The sequence below is a fragment of the Zophobas morio genome, unplaced genomic scaffold, assembly GCF_036711695.1.
Source record: "Zophobas morio isolate AGI-343-1 ecotype UQ-CSIRO unplaced genomic scaffold, CSIRO_AGI_Zmor_V1 ptg000006l, whole genome shotgun sequence".
NCBI classification, from domain to species: domain Eukaryota; kingdom Metazoa; phylum Arthropoda; class Insecta; order Coleoptera; family Tenebrionidae; genus Zophobas; species Zophobas morio.
This window is the reverse complement of record NW_026972111.1, coordinates 15,049,664-15,066,914: the sequence shown is the minus strand read 5'-3', so window position 1 is coordinate 15,066,914 and position 17,251 is coordinate 15,049,664. Positions and strand designations below refer to the sequence as shown.

The following is a 17,251-nucleotide window of genomic DNA, read 5'->3' as shown; positions in this document are numbered from 1 at the left end:
AGACAATGTGCCTTCATCAATAATTAATAAAAAAGAAAATAATGCTAAAGCAGCAGGTGTTGTACATAATTATTATAACTGTAATTTTCAATATATTACAAAATAAAATTTCCTGAAATTTATATGTAGTTAGGTATGTTTTTTGTCGTAGAAAAAATAGCATTTGCGACTCGAACTGAAAGTCAATTTTTTCGTTCGTTGAGTGTGTCACTCGTGAAACAATACTCAACTCACGAAAAAAGTATGACTTTCACTTCTTGTTGCAAAATATACTATTTTAATCATCTAGGGGGCGCTAGGAGCTTGATTTTCAATTTTCGTCTGGAGGTCATAACGTGCATCCGATAGTCGCAACTTTTTATTTTAGTTCAGCTGTAGACCGTTGGCGCTGGCGTCGCTTACCTTTATACACTGCTAGTATGTTGTTACCTCCGGCATTTAAACTGTACGTTCTGACCTCTGAAACTTGGCAACGTCGCCGTCATACATATATCCAACGCATAGTAGAAGGAAACATGGTATACGCATACGTATCGACTGTTACGTCCACTGGCATCAAATTAGCGCCAAATTTAAAATACATTAATTTACAATCACCCCGAAGGCTAGACAACGTGTTGGAAAACTGTAGCCTGCAGTTTCTATCTTGTTTGATCTCATCAGTACAGCACATTCCATCAAGTTGTCTAGCATTCATTGTGTTTCGTTTATGTGCTTAAGATTTTAAACTTACTAATTTCACTCCACTCTTTCTTGTTAATCTGTATGCTCCTTGCCTAAGAATAACACTAATTTACAAATTTAAACTTTTTTTCATATCCAAAAATAAAAAAAATATTTTTTACTTCTAAATTACTTACTAATATGGATACTAATCCTTATCACGTCAGGTTTTTTCAAAAATCCAAAATAATGAACTTTGCTTTTACCTTCACGTTAGGTTAAATTGATTCATGTTAATATTGTGGCATAAAACATGTCTTCGAAATCGTGCAAAGTAAGTGCAAATCAGTTTTGTTACGTTTGTGCTAAAATTATAATACCTAAAGCGGGAAGATCTGTTCAAATATGCTTAAACAGAAGGTATTAAGGATTTTGGGACGAAAATGTGTTACTGTTGGTCTATTATAAGGAAAACTGACAGTACTGTCAATAAAAGAAACGCTAGTGTTAATCATTTTTAATTTTCAGTCATAATGTTTATAATATATACTGGGTGTTGCTTTTATTTGATACAACCCCTGTAACTACTTTATTTTTAAAGATAAACCTGTATTTCTTTGAGCAAATTTGTATCATTTTAAAAGATCTTTGTGAGACCAAGCTCACATTTTTATTATCACGTCCCGTAGAGACATCAAAAGCAACCAATTATTCTAAAATCAATACTTGAAAAATTTTAAATAAAATATTGATGACAATCTAGTAGCTTGAAAAATTGACACTCATGTTATTTATTGACGTAGATGATCTTGTAAAATGAAACAAATTTGCTAAAAGAACTATATGTTCATATCTATTTAAAAACAAAAAAATAACAAGAGTTGTATAAAAGAAGAGAAATACGGGATATGTTTATATAAATATCTCAAAAACCTGACGTGATGGATTTTTTCTGCTTTCAGATTTGATTTTCCTGAACCCAAATCCTTCAGATTCAACTATTTTTGTCTTTGGATATAAAACCTTGTAAACTAGTGTATAGCAGTTTTTTGTTTCATAGCTACCTATCCTTCAATAATTTTTGGAATTATTTTCGCAATAATTTTCGGTTTGGCTAACCAGACGTATTTCGGAGATGAATTTTTGCATACAGTATTTATTTTTCATGTTTAATCAAGTGATGCAAATTAATTAAACTTAATTATTTCAAAATTAAATTAAGGCATGGAAAATTTACTTTTTCAAGATAATGATTATTCTAACCGGTTCATATTAATCCTCACCTATCAAAATACCTACATTTCAAATTTCATAACAAACCGTTCAAAAATACCTGAGTTATTGCGCCCGAAAGTGTTACGTGGGACACCCGGTATACTTAGATGGGAAACAGACAATCTAGAGAAAGATGAAACTCTTAAAATGTGCCTCAGCAAGCATAAGGATTATTTTGCAGAATTCATATGGTTCAGACAAAATATGTACACGAAAACTAAAATGACACATGGACTTCACATGCACTAATTTCATTGTAGCGTTTGCCACGCTAAGTATTATTAAGGGATCGAGATCCTTCGACAGTGATACTTTACTGGGCCTGTAAATTTGCAAACGTTTTATGCATTGAGTTTTGACACTAAGATTACCGATAATTCATGAAATTATTTTTTTCTATTTAACAATATAGACAGAGACAAGCTTCAAATTGCAGAAAATTATAGAGCATTTTGTTGTGCTTCTAAAGCTGCCAGCTAGGCTTAAAAACATTTTTTGGTGATTCTGTCTCTAAATCATTCATTAATTACTGCTATTAACAAACGATTTATATATTAATGGGTTAATACAGCAATCAGATATACCCCCGCACACTTGATGTGAAATTTTTTATTTAAATGTTATAAATATCATGAAATTTGGAACTGATTTTTAGCAGTTTCGTGTATGAAATTGCAATCACCGGAGAAGTATTGCAACCAACTCGTTTGTTAATAGGCGATTATTAATCGCCCTTATTAACAAGGATTGATTAAATAATTACTATGGAGCATTGTAACTCTTTTGAAGAGGGTCTTTTTATTACTAGTTTAGCTTTCTTAAATTTTTCAATTAATAATTTGAAATATTAAAGTTACGCTTAAAGAATATGCAATTTTAGATCTCTAAATCAATTTTAAAGTTTCTAACACATATTGTACCATTTTGTGGTTAAAATTTCGATTTTTTTAGGATTTTAATATTAAAAAATCTTAATTTGTGATTTATGTTATGTGTAAGAAAAGCTTAGATATCATTTAAAAACTTTATGAAATAAACTAGAAAATTTTTGTTCCAACATTTTTTTTACAAATCTGTAAGCCTAAGGTCAAATAAAAATTGCATTAATAAATCGCAAGTGTAAAATTATGTTATTTTATAAATTTTCTTAAAATTTTAGGTGGGAATAGGTATCCAAATTTTGGTTGAACTCACTCGATAGACATGTACAACTAGTAAAAAGAAAATGTTACTAATGTCTATCAAACTTGCATATCTGTTAATAAAAAAATCGCCTTGGCGTTAATTTTATTAATGAGTTATCCGTTTGTCATGGTACTCATGGCGGCAAAAAGACAGGCAGATATGATATATTTTTGGTTTTCCTTATTTTCTTTTGTGACACTTTTGCATATCCACTGGTTGTAAATCCAACTTTCAAGATACACAAGAAATTTTACAGATCAATACAATGTGAAGCGATTTTCCATAAATTTAATGTGGCAACAATGTCGGGATTGATGACGTCGGTTTACTGTGTTATTTATACTGAAATGGGTCTGAGAAAGCTGTTGGACATAGTGGGTCTGGTAACGTTGGATGAATATGGTGTTAACTTTTTTCAAGGAATAATTTTACCCCTCTACTTTTTTTTAAGTTTGTTATTGCAAAAACCATTAAATTTATTATATTATACTCTGAAAAACAGCAGGGCTTGGTAACGTCTGTTTTTACGGTTGGATACGTATATATATATATATATATATATGGGCAATTCCACCGTTACTTAGACTAAAATCGTACGGGACTGCAAAGTTTTTTTATTTTAAACTGTCCTCATAAGTGCTTTTACACTTTAATTTTTTAACCTAATCGTTGAGATTTGTTTTCTCTATTCTTAATAATTTGATTTTTACTAAAGTCATATTTAATTTAGACAAAATTTAATTAAAAGTTTGCGTTACCTACGCGAAATCTTTGAACCTGCCTTCTCTCGAATTGATACATTTTCTCCATTTTCTATGGGATTGTGAATTATCATACGAAAACAGTTATATTGATAAAAAATTTAATTTTCGGGTTTTCAAAAACCGAGAAGAAGTTTAATTTTGATTATGTCTGAAAAGAGAAAAAAATTGCGTTACTTACACGATGCCATCGTTACTTACACGATGTCATCGTTTCTTACGCGAACTTGTGAATATTAGCTGTCACGGAAGTAGGAAAAATGGCAAATTCGTGTTTTAAACAAAGGAAAAAGTTGCTCGAAGGTTGTTTAGATAGAACTTGCCTCGCCCATGAAGTACATACAATGAAACATTTCCAGCATTTTCGAAAATTATAAAATTTGATTTTGCAAATTTTATTTTTTTATGAGAACTTCTATAAGTTGAAATAAACAAATGTATGTAATGTCAAAGTAAAAGGATTGAATGCTAAAAGAAAAAATATTCAAACTAACCGAATTTACAATTTATTTACTTGATGACATTACCATCATTTGAAATTTCCATTTGTTTGTTTTCATTTTGGCTTTTCTCGCTTTTCTCCTTGTTATTTTCATGGTATCTTAACTTTTTTATAGCTCAATGTCTTTTTTCTTTGTACAGGTTCTGTTTGCCCTATATTCCTGCTGTTATTTTCGGTTGGTTGATTTTAGGTATTTTGAGTCTCTTTAATTTTTCTCGGTTTTTTCTCACTCTTTCAGTAGATGTTAAAGACATTTTGATTAACACAGCCAAATCAAATTATTGGTAGATTGACGGTTGTCAAGACTAATTATTTAATTTCAAAGCTAAGCCACCGAAAGAAAATTATCCCGTTTCGCGTAAGTAACGATGCGATTTTTAATAAAAATCACAAGGCAATTTTAATAAAAGTACAATGAAAATAGAGAGCGAGAATGAGAAAAAGAGACAATGTAACCTGATTTGCAATTTTTTTTAATATTTTCGAATAACATGAAAATTAGTCACTTATCGTTACTTACACCAATTATCACATACATCAGAAGAAAGAAGTGCAATATTTTTTTTAAGATGATGTTGGGACAAATATTGATTGTACATTATTATCAATAAAGGTGTACGCTTTACGACCGTGCTTTATATTGTAAGTAAATCAAGATATTTACTTTGTTTCTAGCAATGTTAACGAAGATATAATATCTATCATTTCTTTGAACTATTTTATTATTCCTCAATAACAAGAAATTTTTACTGCGGGTGTTATGGTATTGTAAAAGCAAATATATGCCAGTAAAATTTAAAGTTTTTAGAAATACTAATTGTAAGATTTAGATTAATTTAACAATTTTCAAAAAAATGTGCTGAGGTGGAATTGCCCATATAAGAGTACTACAAACTGGCACCCGAAAACTGGCAACTCTGCATTTACGGCATTTACAGAGTATTCGTGTTTGCCGTGAAGTTTTTCGTTTAGTTGTAATTGTGAAAAATGTCTTCAAGAAGTAAAAGATTAGTTCATCTGGGAATACAACAACTTAAAAATGGAACGATATCGTTCTATTTAATTTCGTATTATCTTAAAAAACAAATTTCCCTTAAAATACTTTTTAGTTCTTAATTTTAACTAACTGCCATAAAGTGGCAAAATACCTAAATTTTTGAAATACAGCCGGTAATTTCTCAATCGTTTCAGAATTTCTAAGTTTGCAATTAATCAGATTTAGTGGAAAATAGAATTAAAAAAACTTTACGTTTTATAAATTTCATAACAGTCCCATAATTTCTAAATACTTTGCAAGACATTTACAAAGACAGAGAGAAAAGTTAAAATAATATTTAATGTAGATAAACAAAGTTGGAAAAGAAAAAAAATGTTATCTGTATTAAAAGACGAAGGAAACTTATAAAGCACAGTTTGCGGAGAAAATAAGTGGCTACAGTTTGAAAAATTAATGGAAAAAAAGCAAATACTATTAATTTTAAAAATACGGCATTGGAAGAAATTGAAATTGATCTGGAAAGATGAAAATGACGAAGAAGAAAATACAGAAGAAACAAAACAAAACCGCGGACCGCAGTTATTCGACCACACGACCTGGACCGGAGTTCAGGTTTTTGGGTGACAATATGCTAAAAAAATTATCTAAAATTATTTATACAAAACTTCACAATTTTTGTATGTATGTGTCTGTGAAGTGGTGAGAGATGACATTATTTTAAGAATTTCACAAAAATTGAATATATCGTTTTTGATACAGTAAAAAAAATGGTTGAAGGTTATTTTGACATAACTTTCCTGGTCGTTGAAGTATAGTCCGACAAATCCCGCTCCATTAAAAAATTATAACATTGATGTTGCGACGTTAGTTTCGTGCAGTGGTTGGAAGTAATAGGTAATGAGCAATTGTGATGCATTACTTTTAAAAAAATGTAATGAGTAATTGTACCGAATTACTTTTTTTGAGTAATTCAATCACTTCTACAATTACTTTTAACCCAAATACTCAAAAATATTGTTTTCTTTTTCTCTACGAATCATTTACTTAACCTGCTGGGATTATTATACCTATTTCGTCCCCACAAACAGAAGATTAACCCAGTAGAGAGATAAAATCTAAAAGGAGTAGCCATAATATACATAAGCTCTTCATCATATTAAGGGTGAGCTAAAACATATTGCAGCATACGGAAATTCATATAAAGTTCTGCCCAAGTTTTTGCCAAAAATATACGTCCGTTTGTAATAAACTTCACACCGTTGTGTAAAGGGTGTACTCAAGATGATTTTTATTTACAAGTCACGGTTCTCGATTTCTACCTCATTACAGTTGTATTATTAATATTGTTCTGTTCTTACAATGAGTTTGGGGATATATATATATATATATAAAGGTTGCTATCAGTACAAATATTAGGGTCTACTGTACTGGATCATCACATGATGTCCAAGGGTTGAAATCATCACATTATGTTCAAAAGTTTCCCATAATTATTAATTAATTTAACAAAAGATAAAAGCTAATGTACCTACATAGAACTAATATTAGAAATAATGTTGATGCAGTGTACATAACATTCCCTCCCCCCTTAGAGAAAGGTAACAAGCTCAATTAAAATGCGCTCGAAGATTTGCACCAAGTTGCACAAAATCACTTTGATTAACACGCGCACTAGCACTAGCACTTGTTGATGACGGTTGTGGAACAACCATCATTGGTGTTGATGCAGTTGTAGTTGTAGCAATTGCAGCTACTGGGGTTGGAGATGTTGCTGGAGCAGTCATCGGCTGATTTAAGACGTTTAAACACACGTCTCGACCTACATTATTTTTGCGCATACACATTATGTATTTACAAAGAAAACTTCGTTTCTGATAACATTTTACAAGGATGTAGCAACAAATTATTACACAAATTAAGTACGTTATCATTTGTGTGAACCAAGAATGATGAATGAGGTGCGGAGATATTTGAGAACTAATAATTTCCTTATGTACAACATCTAAACGATGAGACAAAGAGTTGATTACATCGAAATTAAGATTTTCAGTGTGAAATTCCTTAATAGGGTATCTGTCAATAGCATTTTTAATTCGTTGGGAAGTACCTACAACATGTATCATTTAATAAACTTAAACTAGGTGAAAATGATTCACATTCGGAAATAAATGATTTTGATGGTACAAGGGTTACCGATTTACTATACGCTTTACATGAATTATTATCTAATGAGAAAATTCCAATGCCTAATAACTTTATGTTTAGATTTCGTATATCATCATTACATATTATATTCAAAGTTTGTTCTTCTGATAACACAAATAACCATTTATTTAAATGCTGTAGCTTATACCAAGTGTTAATATTACCTCTAATGAGATGGATAATACAAGATTTTGGAATGGTTCCAGTGTTTAACATTCACTGAGTTTCGCACATGGGATGATTATGAGTTTGATAAAGAATGTTATTTTGTTTACAAATCCTAACATTACCGGTGACGATTTTGCAAAATTCTAGATCCGACATTACCAAATATTGTAACCTGTTATTCGACATCGCAATATATTTATTTTGCGGTTGGATAAAAACATAGGTTGTGTTACTGTCGTGGTCTTTGTCGTGTGGTACTGGCAAAGGGATTAAATGGTATATAGTAAAGGTGATATCCATAACTAATGGAACTGAAATAATATAGATTAATTCCGAATGGGAGTAAAATAGTTTTAATTCAGTAAGTTTTAGAAGATCGTGAGCATTTGCAGATATTAAGGGTAAAGGATATTTTTTTGAACTGGGGACATAAGAAAGTGTGCTCTTTAATTCTCTAAGAAATTGTTCAGGAGTGATAATAAATGGATGTACTTGATTCCCTTGAGCAAATAAGGCAACGGATATTAAATTGTCAAAATCTTTATCAAGTGAATGCGTTAATTGTAATAACAACGTCATATGCTCTGTGACTAGTTGACTTACTTGAATGCCATCTGTAAAATTCTCAATAAAGTTTGTAATATTATTAAAAACTGCAATATTTTCGTTTAGTTTTTGCTTATATCTCTCAAAGTTAGTGAAAGTTTTATTAAAAGTAGTGAGGCTTTCTTGAACAATTTGTGTTTGTTTTTCTAATAAATCTTTAATATGAGCATTGTTTGAAATAACTTTGTTTATTGCATCAGTATAATATTCAGCATCTGCATCGTCCATGGTACCAAATAATGTTTTAAGAACACTGCCGACGCCATTTATGATTCCCCGCTTTTTGCGTGATTTATGACCAATTAGCTCACTGAAAGATGAATATATGACGTGGTTGATATCATGTTGAATAAGTGATAAGGATTGCTTACATAAAGTTTTTTCAAGATGAAAATGAGCGATTAAACATATGTTCTGGGTTGAATGGAACGTATTATTAACAAAATTAAATTTTTCTAAGACCGTGGAGACGTTGAAATGGACTACCAAATTCCAAGTTTCCGAGTAAAAACTTGCCGGTCCTAAATTTTCAAAGAAAATCCCAGACGATGAATTGATGTTCAAGACATGATAGGTTGCAATCACTGGTGTGATGCACCTGGAACAATAGAATCTTGATAGGGTTTGAGCCTATTTACATGGACATTATGATTTTTGTTTTTGATACGGATGGTGAAGTTTGTAGGAGAGTTTTGTTTTATGATTTCATATGGACCTGTGTATTTGGATGTCAGTTTTTTTGATTTGTTGGGTTTTGATGCGTCATTGGAAAGTAAGACCATAAGAGATGTCCCTTGCCTTTCTGTCGTAGTTCTGTTTCGATTTTACCTTAGAATCTACGAGATTGTCTCGAACTATTTAATTTCAATTTAAGTTGGTCAACATATGAATCGTAGGTGTATTTAAATTCGGGAGTTTGAGTTATTGACGATGGTAATTCACGTTTATTTCCAAAGACGAGCTCATGAGGGGTATATTTAGTGGAAGTATGGACCGAAGTGTTGTAAGAAAACATGGCGAAATTTAACCATTCGTCCCAATCGGTCTGTTTATCGGAAACATAATGTTTGAGATAATCGGCTAGGGTTGCATGACTTCTCTCCAAGGCGCCATTTGTTTGGGGATGATAAGCGGATGTTTGTATTTGCTTAATACGGAAGAGACATGCAACTTCTTTTAATAATAATGACGAAAAGTCTTGACCTCTATCAGTTAGTATTTGCTTTGGAATACCGAATTTACAAATGAAATCATTTACGAGTTTATTAGCAATAGTTGTTGCCTCATGATTTTTGATAGGAAAGGCTAAGGAATATTTCGTTAGATCGTCCTGAAGGGTGAGAATATATTTTTTCCCTGTTTCGGTGATAGGTAATGGTCCCACAATGTCAAGAGCTATGCGCTCGAAAGGTAACGTTGACGTAGTTGTGATTTCCATTGGATGCCTACGAACTTTGCGTTCTGTCTTATTTCGTTGACATAATAGATATTTATTTTATTAGGAGTTTAAGTGATACTTTATGTGTCGAGTATGGACGATTAAACGCCAAGCGATAGCGAGGCGAATTAAGTCCATACGAGTCACATGAAGTCACTTAAACTCCGAATGAAATACAATATTTTATTTTCAAACGATTAATCTTCTTTTGAAATGATTATTTCTTATCTTCTTGCTTCACTAAGGAATTTCCTTGATTTCACTTACCGTGGTTACTATGGTTGACAACCACTATGATTTTCACATATTTTACTCCGGCGGAGTATAAATGTTTTATTTATGCGCCGGCGGAGTATAAGTAGTACTTATACGCCGCTCAAACACGGTGTCATAGAAATGACACTTAAACCCCGGTAAGAGCGTCATATAAGTGTCAGTTATATGACGTTTGAAAATAAATCACATTGTTTAACATATCGTTTAATGTCATCTTTCATGTTTTTCCATTTATACTTGTATTTATTTTTACATAATGTACGTTGATAACCGGGATGTCCTGCCGACGGATTATCATGATACTCTTTAAGAATAACAGGAATCTGGTCACGAGGTGGATCAACGATTTTACTTATTGTGATAAATTTTTAGGACTGATTCGCGTTCTTCACTATTAAGATGACTCGTGTCAACAGCCTTGTTCAAAATCTCATTACGACTGATGTCAATATTAATTGCCTTATCGTTTCTTGGACAGTCTATTAAGAAAACATTATCTTGATCAAACTTTTCCAGCGTGAGATCTAATTTGTTTATTTAGAATGGTACTTAATGCTTTGTTATTCGCATTGACAGTTGTTATACTGTGGGATAGAGGTAAACACCATCTACGATTTCTACATTGAGTGTTATTCCTTCTTTGATTTCCGGATTTAGGACATTGAACTCGATAAGAGTTTCAGTACGTGGTTGGATAATGTGTGATTGCGAATTTTCACATTCTGGATTTTGAGATATTTCTTGTGTTTCAGAATTTTTTATGTCGTTGGTTCGGAATTGTAATGGGATTCGTACATTGCGAAAAATCAAGGTATTAGATCCGTAATCGACAATAGCTTTTGCATTACATAGGAAGTCATTGCCTAGAAGTCCGTCAAGGTGTATATTGGTTTCATGAGCAAGCACGTGAAATTTGTGTTCGTATTGTAAACGATCGAAATGTAAATTAAGAAAACTGTAACCAACACTCTGAACTGGATTTTTGTTTTTATTAATACCGTTTAATTTAAGAGTTTCATCGGTATAAAAAGGAGTTTCTCCATCAAGTGCGTTCGATTTGACTAAACTGATATTAGCTCCGCCATCTAGCAACAGCTTTAGTGTACGTTTCCGCGATTCATCTGCAGTTGTTTCGTTAATGTTTAAAATTGTCGCGTTGATGTTTTTTATTAGAGAAGGTGGTGCATTTCGGTTTGCTTGATTTCCAATTTGGCCAGAATTCGATTGAGAAGAATTTGGGGACGAAGAAGATTGTTGTGACGAAGTGTTCGGTTTTTTTACTGTTATTGTAAGCACGTTTTCTGCATTCGTGGATTAAATGACCTTTCTTTTTACAGTAATTGCAAAATTTATTGGAGTTAGGGTTATGCGATCCATTTTGCGATGATGACGAAACCTGATTAACGAGCTCGGGTTTAGCCCTCAAATTAGATTTGTCGACTCTAGAAGAGTTATTAGAATATTTGGAATTACGAAAATGTATGACCGCTTTTATGACAGACGGTACAGAATGGTTTCGATTTAGAAGAATTTTCAGCCATAAACAACAATGTTTGCTCCTCGTGCAAAGCGACTTGATACGCGTCTGGAAGATTCGTTACGCCACGGGATCTTAATATTAGACTGATATCGGGTTTAACACCTATCAAAAATGTCTGTAGAGGAATTTGCTCGAGAGTAGCAAATCTACCTTTAATTTCCGAATTGTCTTCTGCCATGCTGCGAGCAGCTTGTAAAAGACGAGTGGTGCAAGTTTCTAATCTTTGTATGTAATTAGCGATAGATTCCTTACTGAATTGTTTATATGATTGCAATTCTAACAAAAGATGTCCGTAATGTTTGTGATCGGAATACAAATTGATTAAAAATTCTTTTAATTGTCGCCAAGACGTGAGATTGTGATTATTTACTGCAAGTTCGGCTTTATCTCTTAATTGAGAACAAATATATGCATAGAGAATAGGATGTATGCTAAGTCATGTGCATTTTGACAATTTCTGATAAAGCTTTGTAATGATTCCCGATCTCCTGAATAGGGTGAAATAAATTTTAATAAAATTGATAAGGAAACTTCTTCTCTGACAGAAGGTGTTGTTGAAGTAACATGTGTAGGGTTAAAACGATTGGAGTAGCTCGTATTAGCTTGATGCGGTAACGGAACAGAGTTTGTCGTTAGATTTCGATTTGGAAATAACGAGAACTGATCGACTTGTGATGTCGTAAAAAGGGTTTGCATTGGGACATTTGGTTGTGAGATAGGATTTTCTTGAGACGAGGACGACTGTTGGGAAACGGTAGAGGATTGGTTGTCAGTACTTTGTTGTCCTGTCATTTGTGTCCTTAGTTGTGATAAAGGTAAATTGTCTTCATTAGTATCTTTCATGATTAAGGGTTTGGAACTTTTGACTCTTGTAAAAATTACTTTACAACCCGAAATTCGGTACGATTTTGTCGAATAATAGAGTTAGAATATTAGGTACTTACAAAATGAGAAAAAGAATCTTCATTCCTTCCTCGGATGTGGATCTCGATGAGAGCGACCTAAATGAACTGATAAAATGAAACCGCGTGTTATTTGCGTATAATTCACTTTCCGAATTAGCTTTTACTTTTAACACTGGTACTACACTATGTTCGCGACGGGTTGGATTTTTGTCGATCCTCCGTGTTGATTTTATTATTCTACGCAATTTTTTTCACAACGATTTTGTGCAGTATCCCGCTTCTGACACCAATTTGTAAAGGGTTCGCGTTTCCGGGGTCGAATCACTTAACACGTACGGGTTCTTTTGTCGTTTTTAAACAAACTCACATTTAAATACTCAAGATGATTTTTATTTCCAAGTCACGGTTTTCGATTTCTACCGCATTACAGTTGTATTATTAATATTGTTCTGTTTTTACAATGAGTTTGGGGATATATATATAAAGGTTGCTATCAGTACAAATATTAGGGTCTACTGTACTGGATCATCACATGATGTCCAAGGGTTGAAATCATCACATGATGTTCAAAAGTTTCCCATAATTATTAATTAGTTTAACAAAAGATGAAAGCTAATGTACATAGAACTAATATTAGAAATAATGTTGATGCAGTGTACATAACAGTTGAAATGTGCGTAAAGAACCCTACCCAGACAGCTTTTCCGTTTTTTAAATTTTGTAGTAAAAAAAAGGTTTTCGCTATTTACGGATCAATTTTAAATTTTCAAAAAGGTACATTAGTAGAAATTGTATTAAAAAAACCCTTTGCGCTTTGCATAAATAAAATATCTTAATAAACAGAAGTAAACAGGGGCAGAATATTTAAAAATTGTGGTCAAACAAACTTTAGGCCATTTTTCTGGTCCACCCAAATCTATAAGAAGTAACCGATAGAGCCCGTTCTTTTAAACCCCTCATAATCCGATCATAATATTTTATGAGAGTGTCCACCCTCTAAGGTTTTCTAAATTTTATCTGTAAGTCACAACTCCAAGTAAGAGGCAATTAATAAGATAAGATAAGATAAGATAAGATAAGTAGTTTATTTACGGAATAGAACTTTCCATTAGTACAAATAAAATAATAACTAATAAAATCTTACCAATGTACAAAATATAAAAAAGTTCAAAACAGACTTTTAAGTTTACATTTTCTTGTAGCCCCCTTCTAAGTACTTGGAAACACCCATTTTGTTAAAGATTGGTGGACTAATATTTACGATACATTTACAAGCCAATATATTATTTTGAAATCTCTCTCCAATGCAAATTTTTGTTTAAAAGTTGTTGCAGTTGGCATCGAACTTTTATTATTGGTAGCTTGAGTGGAATGAAATTAGGCGCAAAAGAATCGGCTCTTCAATTTTTAGTAAAATATGTAACAGTTCCATCTAGCGCCGGAGTGGAAAGGATCTTTAATGTTGGCGCCGATGTTTTTAAGATGAAAATTTTGAATATCAGTTATTTTTGAATTTAAAGTATGAATATAGTCTTCTTATATGAAGTACTTCATTTGTTTTATTTTATTTTATTTACTGATGTGGATATGCAACAAATGCATTAGTAAAATAAATCATTCAGTGCTTTTTTCATTCTAACACGTTTTTTCTTGACCCTTTTTAACCATATAACAAACATCTAAAGTAGTGTCTGGATCAAAATTTTCAAAGTGCAAAAAGTAATTGTTAAAGTAATGCATTACTTTTTAAAAGTAATTGTTCCAATCACTGGTTTCGTGATAACCTCTATAAAGTAAAAGCCAGTGGCATAATTAACATTCCGCAGCCCCTGCATCGCAGATAACCAACAGAAAAAAATGTAGATATTCTCAATTTCTCAGTACCTGCTTAATCTCGACTGCTTATGTAATTAGACGACTAAAAAGTTTCGATAACAAGCATCAGCTGTTAAAAGAAAATTAAACTGATTTTTTCCACCTCAAATCAGAAGAGAGGACCGATTAATAAATTAATCACATTCAGTTATTTCCCAAAAACACTAATAAATTTGAAGAACATCTATCCTGCAAGATTATTAGATGATGGACAAAGTTTTATTGACGATTACCATGCTTCCAATAAACTTAAGATATTTGCAAAATTTCACAGCATTCAGCTTTTACAATTTAATTTGTAAAATATTTTTAGATAATTTTGAGTTTTTTTCAAAAATCTGGGTAAATCAAGGGTAAAAACTCAACACGGATTCATAAATCACACATGCAGGTGCATGTCATTCTATATAATTTTAAAACATTTTTCGGCAGAATTGTATGATATAGCATCATGATTTTCGGTGAGGTCGTAATTGAGTAAATTTTGAGTAATCATTTATCTTCAGAGCATTCGGTTTTGCAATTTCAAAGTTAAATTGTAAAATACAGTTTTTAATTTTTTCCCAAAAAATCTGGATCTCTAGCGTAAAAAGTCAATACGGATTCTTCAATTACACATGCAGAAGTATGTCTCTGTCTGCTGTCCCGATTTTTATTAGACAGATAATCTTCCAAGGTAGGGGGCAAATTGTTATCAAATTTTGTATTTACATTAGGAAGATCATGTGGATGGTAAAACGTTAACCAAAATTTATCTAATCATCGCCGTTCTGAGTTTTTACCTAAAACGTCCAAATTTTTGGAAAAAATATCAGAATACTAAAACAACATTTTGCAATTTAATTTTGAATTTGCAAAACCGAATGCTTTGAAATCTTGCAGATGTTTTAAAGTTATGATAAGCATTATACATTTTTAATCAAAATACACTTGCTTATCCCCCCAAAAAATTCCTGACGTCGGCTCAAAATTTTTCCGAATAAATCCTATCTAAACTGTACAAAATATGATGAGTCTGTACTTGTGATTTATCATTCCATTTATATTTTTTGAATTTGCTTATACAGGCTAACAAAAAAATCGGTGAATGATCAACAGCATGGTGATTTTTTTATCAAAATGTATTTGCTCATCCCCTTAAAAAATGTATATCGTCACCTGAAAACATTGTTGAATAAATTCTGTCTTAGATGTGCAAAATATGATAGGTCTACACTTGTGATTTATCACTGCATGAATATGTTTTAGATTTGCTTATATGGGTTGTCTCAAGAAAATTAATGACTGAGTCAATTTTCTTATTAATTAAATCAAGAATTGTAAAACTGAATACTGAACTGAATAAGACGTTTTAAATTTATTGTAAGTATGGTACATTGTTAATCAAAATATATCTGTTTATTTCTCTCAAAAAATTGATGACATCATCTCAAAATTTTGCCGAATAAATTCTACCTAAAATGTGCAAAATATGATGAGTTTTTATTTGTGCTTTATCATTGTATTCATTATATTTTAGTTTTGCTTAAAGAAGTGGGTCAAAAAAATTAATGAATGAGTCAATTTATTTTATTGATTAAATCATGAACGGCTCACTCCATTTTCTCAGAAACTTTTGGGAATTCAATACTGTTTTTTTTTAGTATTACATTGCATTAATCCAAATTGATATACGTCTCGTTGTTTTTTCTTGCACTGGTAATACGCTGTGACTGCTTTTCTTTTGTGCTGTGACTAGTATTATCCATGTTGATGATTTGGGTACTTCGCAATTTTTATTGGTCAAATTAAGAACCAGTCATCACATTTTCTCGAAAATTTGAAAAACACGTCTTTATAATAATAACAATAATGTTAAAAAAAGAATTGTGGTAGCTCAGCGGTTTATTATTAATAAGAGTAATACAAATCAAAAGTAGGGTATGGGTTCTCGAAGGGGCGGCAATTCTCGTCGGGGATGGTGGTGGCTCCTGGGACTCGGAGCGTCGTAGGGGATGACGGCGGCGGTGTATGCGGCACAGGGGACCTGGACAGTGTAACCCTGAAGATGACGACGTCGGCGATGCGGCACAGGGGACCTGGACAGTGCGACCCTGGAGATGACGACGTCGGCGATGCGGCACAGGGGACCTGGACAGTGCGACTCTGGAGATGACGACGTCGAAGCGGCGCAGGGGACCGTGAAAGAGTGCAGCCCTGGTGATGATCTCGAAGCAGAGCAGGGGACCGTAAAACAGTGCAGCCCTGGTGATGATCTCGAAGCGACGCAAGGGACCCTAAAACAGTGCAGCCCTGATAAAGATCTCGAAGCGGTGCAGGGGACCATAAAACAGTGCAGCCCTGATGATCACCAGAAGGGGACTTAGACAATGCAGCCCTTAAGGTGGAGATGGTGGAGTTCCATCTGCCTGAAAATAGAGATGGGTCGTTACTGTAGGAACCGTTCCACTGTAGCGCTACCAGAGAACATAGAGAAGCGACATAGAGGCTGATTTTGCAAAACCACCCTTATTGACACTGGAGTCCTCAACTGCCAAAGGCAAGCGCCAAATTTAAATAGTCGACGCCCATAAAAACCTTGTTTCACTATAATTGTAATTCGTGTGACCTGAATGAAAGTCAAGGAAACAGTAAGCAGCTTGTAATATTCTGGTAAATTTACTGTCAATTTTTCGGAAATAAAACGCGTCATTAAAAATATGATGACATTTCTTCTAGTTACTTTTATCCCTAGTTAGAAACAAACACTGCTACCAACGTAAATTGAGGAGTCCGCAACCGTCATTTAATTTAAACTATGGCGCTTCTCTGTGTTCTCTGGCGCTACCATCGAGTAGCGGACTGTAGCACTCCTC

General features: G+C 32.8%; 1 long non-coding RNA gene across 1 annotated transcript in view; it reads right to left on the bottom strand.

Moving 5' to 3' along the window:
• Positions 1 to 17,043, bottom strand: part of LOC135123692 (uncharacterized) — a 103,715-nt gene extending 86,672 nt beyond the window's left edge. Inside the window, exon 1 of the long non-coding RNA XR_010279688.1 lies at positions 16,838 to 17,043. This is a non-coding gene — a long non-coding RNA (uncharacterized LOC135123692). The remainder of the gene's footprint in view (positions 1 to 16,837) is intronic.
• Between the last annotated feature and the right edge of the window lie 208 nt (positions 17,044 to 17,251).